Source organism: Cervus elaphus, chromosome 5 (genome assembly GCF_910594005.1).
Source record: "Cervus elaphus chromosome 5, mCerEla1.1, whole genome shotgun sequence".
Taxonomy (NCBI): Eukaryota; Metazoa; Chordata; class Mammalia; order Artiodactyla; family Cervidae; genus Cervus; species Cervus elaphus.
The window spans coordinates 111,579,012-111,586,647 of NC_057819.1; the positions used below are offsets into that span (position 1 = coordinate 111,579,012).

Genomic DNA, 7,636 nt, shown 5'->3' on the forward strand with positions numbered 1-7,636 from the left:
GAAGCCCTCACACCCTAGGGCCCATGCTTTGCAACAAGAGTAGCTCCCACTAGCCACAACGACAGAAAAGCCCACTCAACAACAGGACTCAGCACAGCCAAAAATAAATAAATAAAATCCATATAATTATTGGGATTTCCCTGGTGGTCCAGTGGTTAAGACTCCATGCTTCTGCTGCAGGCAGTATGAGTTCAATCCCTGGTTAGAGAACTAAGATCCCACTTGTCATGCAGCACAGCACCCCTCTCCAAAAAATGAATTTATCATAGAGAAACAAACATAGAATGTGTATTTAGCTTCATTCCCTCCCAAAACTCTGCCAAAACAATAGCATATATAACTTGACATGGAAAAAAGAGAACTGGAAAGGGAAGAGAAGAGCTGGGTCAGTTTTTGAACATGGAAAGTGGTGATGGTGGGGGCTATGATTTAGCGGAGAAGAGGAAGCTGAAACCTAAGTGTTGACTCTGGCAGTACACTACATTTTGAAAGCATATTAAAATGACCTGTAAGATAAAGAAACAAGTGTGGAGGCCTGGGTCCCATTAGGTATAAATAGTTCAAAAATATCTCTGGGTATATGGCAGTTCCTCAAAAAATTATCATATGACCCAGCAATTCCACCCCTGAGTATACACTCCAAAGAAACTAATGTAGGCACTCAAACAAATGTTTGTATATTCTGTTCATACTGTTCATAGTAGTAGTATACACAGTAGCCAATAGATGAAAGCAATGCAATGCAAGTGTCCACTGATGGATGGATAAACAAGATATATATACATATATATATAATATAAATACACACATATATATGAATTGTGTATATTGTAGGCAGACTATTTACCATCTGAGCTACCAGGGAAGCCCCTGAACCATATCATATATGTGTGTGTGTGTGTGGTCTGTCTTGACCAACTCTTCGCAACCCCATGGACTGTAGCCCACTAGGCCCCTCTGTCCATAGGATTTCCAGGCAAGAATACTATTGTGGGTTGCCATTTCCTCCTCCAGGGGATCTTCCTGACCCAAGGATAGAACTCATGTCTCCTGCATCTCCTGCATTGACAGGCGGGTTCTTTACCACTGAGCCACCTGGAAAGCCGTATATATATATATATGCATATATGTGTGTATATATATAAATGTTACACAATACATAATTATATAATATATTATCGTTATTATATTATTATAAGTATATAAAATATATTATATAATATAATTATATATTTACAGTTATAATTAATATAATTATTATATAATACCATATTATATATTTATTAATATATTATATATCATATGAATATGATTGATTATATAATTAATATTATATATCAATTATTATATAACATTATATAATATATACTATATAAAATATAATTGTATAATATAGAATAATATAAATATACATACATTAAATATATTATTATATATAATGTATATTATATATTATTATACACAATATTGTATTAATATGTATATAATATTATATAAAATATATATTATATAGCATATATTATTATATATAGTATATATAATATCTAATATCTAATATATAACTAAATATATATTATAATATATTATATATAATTAAAGTATATATAAGTGACATATAATATATTATGCATAAAATATATTAATATTAATGATTAAAATGTTAATATATTAACATAAATATATTATATATTATACAATTAATATATACATAATATATAATATATTATTATATATTTATTAATATTAATATATATCACAATATTGTATATTATATTCTATAATATATATAATGTAATATATATTACAATGTAATATATGTATGTATAATGTATAGATATATATAATATAATATTTATATTTATAATATTATAATATATTATATTATTAACTCTAACCCTAACTAACTGTGCCATAAAAAATTACAGTTAGGGTTAGGGTTATATATAATATATATTATATATATAAAGTAATATATATATTACAATGTTATATAATGTAATATATGTATATATAATATATAATATAATAATATATTATATCCTATTATTATATCTAATATAATATATAATATAATCATATATTATACAATATTATTATATTAAATACAACATTATATCTAATTTATAATATAAATTATATTATAATAATTATTATATTATTATAATATAATAAATTATGTTATATTATAATATATAATTATATAATATATATAATTATATATTATAATATAAATATATTAGGGTTAGGGTTAGTTAACTGTGGCTCTCAGTGTCAGGTTTATGGTGAGGGGATAAGTTTCCAGGTTGTCTCTGGCCAATCATTCTGACTCAGGGTCCTTCCATCCTGGTGGCACACACACTGCTCAGCCAAGACAGATTCCAACAAGGAGGATTCTGGGAGGTTGGTAGGACATGTAGCATCTCCTTTTGACCTTTCCCAAAAATTTTAAGTTGGTGGTGGCTTGTTAATTTCGTGTTCCTTACCAAAATCTCCTGTTGTAGAATAACTCATGCAAATGGTTACCATGGTGCCCGGCCAGGGTGGATGGTTTCAGTCAGTGTTTCTCCTAACATTATGACACCTGCTACAACATGGAGGAATCTTGAATCGTCACTTTACGCTAAGTGAAATAAGTCAGACATAAAAGACAGAAATTGTTTGATTCCACTTGTATGAGGCACTAGAGCAGTCAAATCCATACAGACAGTGGAATGCGAGTTCCAAGAGGGAGAACTGTGGAGAGGAACAGAGAAGAGAGCGAACTGATAGTTGAGGAACCCTGGGAAAACTAGGAACTTGGCACCACCAGGTGGGCTGCAAATAGGGAATTTTGGTGAAAGTCTGTATAAGGAGCAGTTAAGATTTTTTTTTTGTTAATTGTTTATTTATTGAAAGACTATTTCTTGCCCCAGTCAGTCATAGTTTCATAGTTCAGGAACACAAGAAAGTGACAAACTTCCATGGAACTCAACCCAAAGAAATTCTTTATATTCCAAATCACTTAGCACTCTGAAAGATACCAGCCTTCCTCATCTCCTCAAAATCTTTCATGGAATCATAATTTCTGTAGAAATCTGCATATGCCTTATTTCTTTGTTCAGCCACAGCAAACTTATAGAAAGTTGCAAACCCCAGGGAGACCATGAATGCTCCAACAAGATGAAATCGCAGACGTTTGGCCAGGAGGCCACGCATCTGAGGTTTTTCCAAAGCAGTGGACATGGTAGTTTTTCTTCTTGACGGCTCAACCGGGACGTCCTGCAGTTAAGATTTTTAATCTCTGTATTTCCAGTCCCACAGGTGAAAGATTTGTTGAAGAGACTGAACCTGAGAGACTCCTCTACTTTCAGTTGGATGGCCAAGGGCTTTCAGAATCTGCAGTGGGGATTAACTGAAAGTCTGCTTATTAAAAAACAGGATCACTAATTCCCTTCCTCCTCCCTGTCCTACTCCCAAAATGATAGCATCAATGTGTTTATTCTAGGCAGGAGATCTCAGGATTTTTCTATGGCGAAACTAAATGACCTGAGGAATGTAGGGGATAGTGATCCACAGATACAGACATTTGGAAGTTCGCAAATGAAAAAGCTGCTCAGCATTGGGTTTCTCACAAGCAAGTTCACCAGTCAGCAAGCCCTACCCAAGAACACAGAGCTTCCAATGGCCTTTATCCTACGGAGTTAATTGGTGAATGCTCTCAACACAAGAATCCCAAACCAGAAGAAACAGCAGTAGAAAGAACTTTGATGGAAAAATAGACACTTCTTGGAGAAGAAGAATACTTCAGTTCAGTTCAGTTCCGAAACTCAGTCATATCGACTCTTTGCAAACCCATGAACCGCAGCAATCCAGGCCTCCCTGTCCATCACCAACTCCCACAGTCCACCCAAACCCACGTCTACTGAGTCAGTGATGCCATCCAACCATCTCATCCTCTATTGTCCCCTTCTCCTCCTGCCCTCAATCTTTCCCAGCATCAGGGTCTTTTCAAATGAGTCAGCTCTTCGAATTGGTGGCCAAAGTATTGGAGTTTCAGCTTCATCATCGGTCCTTCCAATGAACATCCAGGACTGATCTCCTTTAGGATGGACTGGTTGGATCTCCTTGCAGTCCAAGGGACTCTCAAGAGTCTTCTCCAACACCACAGTTCAAAAGCATCAATTCTTCGGCGCTCAGCTTTCTTAACAGTCCAACTCTCACATCCATACATGACCACTGGAAAAACCATAGCCTTGATTTTAAAGAAACAAGAGACTAACCAGTATCCGTAAAACTAGAACAGGATGTAATAACAAAGGACCAATTGGAACCATGAGAAAACTAAAATCAAAGAGCTAACACTGTAAGATAATATGAGTAAATCTCCTAGAAAGTATGACAAAAAGACAAATGAGTCGGGGCGGGGCGGGGCGGGGCGGCGCGCGGGGTGGGGGGGTGGCGAGACAAAGGAACAGTAAGAGAAAAAAGATAATTTCCCCAATGAGCAAATGAAAGAGAACAAAGTATCAAAGAAATAATAAAATTTGGTACTTCCCTGGTGGTCCAGCAGTTAAGACTCCAGGCTCACAATGCAGGAGGCCCAGGTCAGGGAACTGGATCCCACATGATGCAACTACTGTATCCTGCAATGAAGATTGAAGATCAGACCTGGCACAGCCAAATAAATAAACAAATAAAAAGAAATATTAAAAAATAATGATAAAATTTAAGATTAAATCTCTAGATTGAAATGAATCACCAAATACATCATTGAAAAACTTCAGAACATCAGGAGCAAAGATTCTAAGATTTTATAGAGAAAGAGTTCACATATAGAAATAAGAATGCCATCAAATCTACCAAGAGACGCTAGAAGACAGTGATTAGCAAACTTCTGAAAAAAAATTCTCAACAATAATTTTATTCTCAAACTCTCTCTCAAGTGTTTAGGTAAAATAAAAATATTTTCAGACACAACAGGACTTTTTGCCTCCCATATATTCTTTCTCAGGAAGCTCCTGGGGGTTATTTTTGACTGTACAAAGAAGGAAACTAAGAAAAGGAAAACATTACCCAGGAGACAAAGAATCCAACCTAGAGAAGAAGGATTAGGAATTTCCAAGGCACCCCAAGCTGGATGGCAGGTCTAAACAGCTTGAAACAGAAGGATGCAGACTGTCAGAACTTCCTTGAAAAATTCTTTTGGTAGGTTTGACCAAGCATGTAATTGCACCCTGAGGCTATTGAAGTTCAAATTGTCAACAGGCACAAAGAAAAATACACAAGTGAAAAAATGAGGTAATTTTCTTCAGAAAAGTTTTCAAGAAAGAAAATGTTATCACAGTATATATAACTAACTAATAGTCAATAGTATTTACACAATCATGATAAAATGTGAACATGATTTAATACAAAATTTTTATTTAATTAATTTTAGCAAAGAGGAAATAAAGGGGTATCAGAAAGCAAACACTTAGCTGCCAGGACTGAAATTTATAACTTATCGTGCTCTCTTACAGTGGTTTCTTCATAGAGAAAAAAAAAGTATGGTCATGATACATTCAGTTTTATACCCAAACACCCCTCCAATTCTGGGGTAATACCTCATGTTGTCAGAGTTAGTGAGATAAGACCATCTTCTCCCCTTCATTGGAGAAGGAAATGGCAACCCACTCCAGTGTTCTTACCTGGGAGAAACCCATGGACAGAGGAGCCTGGCGGGCTACAGTCCATGGGGTCGAAAGGAGTTGGACACGACTGAGCGATTAACACAGGCTTCTCCCATTCATGGAGGAAAACGACAAACGTGTCAGACCACGGCTCAGCCAATCAAATGCTTCCACTTGGCATTTTCAAACTTGAGGAACTGTCCTGGAGATGTAGGTGCAGCTGGAACAATATCCACAGCACAGTGACTAATGTCTAGGGTTGGTGGCACCAGCAGCAGACACTTCTAAGTACAGGACTGAGCTGGATTTCTAAATTGTACCTAGAAAAAGTGGGTAGGTCTTTTTATTTTTTATTGGAGTATAGTTGATTTACAATGTTGTGTTAATTTCTTCTGTATAGCAAAGTGAATCAGTTATGCATTCTTTTCCCATATAGATTATTACAGAGTACTGAGTAAGTTCCCTGTGTGGTGGGTCTTTTTAAAAGCTATCTCTTTCTTGAGCAATGAAGTGCTCTTGCTCTAAATGGCTATGTGCAAATGTGTGAACTTCCATTAGACTGAAAGTGAATCCATTTACCATAGACTGGGACTCAAACCCAGTCAAAACCCTGCTTGGGACTTGAACCCAGACAAAATCCACGATATCTGGTTTCGGGGCCTAATAAAGCTCAGATTCTTGATGTCTCATCACAGAAAGAATTCAGTGAGAGACAAAGTGATAGGTAAGAAATGGATTTATTCAGATTCAGAGAGAAACACACTCTAAGACAGAGCATGGGCCATTGTAGAAGGCAAGTGTGGCCATGAAATGTGGTGTGGTTGGTCTTTATAGGATAGGTAATTTCATATGCTAATGAGTGGGAGGATTATTCCAACTATGTGGGGGAAGGTTCCAGGATTTGGGCCACTGCCCATTCCTTGGTCTTTTAACAGTATCTTGGAACTGTCATGGCACCTCTGGGTGTGTCATTTCACTTCTGAGGATCAAGGACTAGACTAGTCTGCCATCTTGGTCCCATTTGATTCTAATCAGTTTATGTTGTGTCCTTAGGCTATGTCATTCTCTCAAAAGTTGTGTCCTCCTTCCTGTTAGAAAAGTTTAGGAAAGTTGTTTGTGAAAGTTGTTACAGAAGTCCTGTTTCCCTCCTGTTACAGAAGTTCCCTGAGGATAGCTGCCCTCTTTCATCCTTTAATTCACCACAGCCTTGTGTGCAGTAAGCCCTCAACTATATATGTTATACCAACATCTTTATCTTTATTCTGTCACACATCATATCCATAAATTGTAATCACAGTTCTCCGATCTAAGAATTTCCTCAGGGACTTTGTCTTAATTGAAGACCAGTGGAATCCTCCAGGGATTTATCCTTAGTTCCTGGGGCTGGGAGTCAAGCATTTAATGAACATAAAATGGTAAACAATGAAGGGGGCACCCGGATTTGAACCAGGGACCTCTTGATCTGCAATCAAATGCTCTACCCCTGAGCTATACCCCCACAGCCTGTTGGAGGTTATCTTCCTTGTCCACTTATGGTGACTCAATACAAACAGTTTACACCCACTGTAGAATTCCTGCAAGCTTTGTATTCTAAAGTTCCACCCCTTTTGTATCTGTAATCTGCTTTGGCTTTTTTTTCTTGGCCACCAATAAAAGGGGTGGGGGCACTTGAAAACTGACACACTGGAAACTAGCTGAAAAGGAAACTGATATAGCATTAGTAGAGAAAGCTTTCACAAACACCATATTACTGTGTCATGATCCTCAGCTCCAGATATCACCCTGTTCATCCCCTGCCTCTTGATGAGTTGAAGGTGGGGAGGAGGAGGAAGACATCAGTTCTTTTGGATGGGGTGATCCAGAAAAACGAGGAACTTCTCAGGACAACCATCCCTGTAGCCACGCTGCCTGCTCTGTTCTTGATGGAAACAGTAGGTAGCTTCTGACCTGGGCCCTCCTGATGCCTGGGGAAGAGTTTCTGAGGGCTT

General features: G+C 36.8%; 1 non-coding gene across 1 annotated transcript; it reads right to left on the reverse strand.

Moving 5' to 3' along the window:
* Window positions 1-7,074: 7,074 nt before the first annotated feature.
* Window positions 7,075-7,146, reverse strand: TRNAC-GCA. The gene has a single exon. It is a non-coding gene; the product is annotated as a tRNA-Cys (tRNA).
* Between the last annotated feature and the right edge of the window lie 490 nt (window positions 7,147-7,636).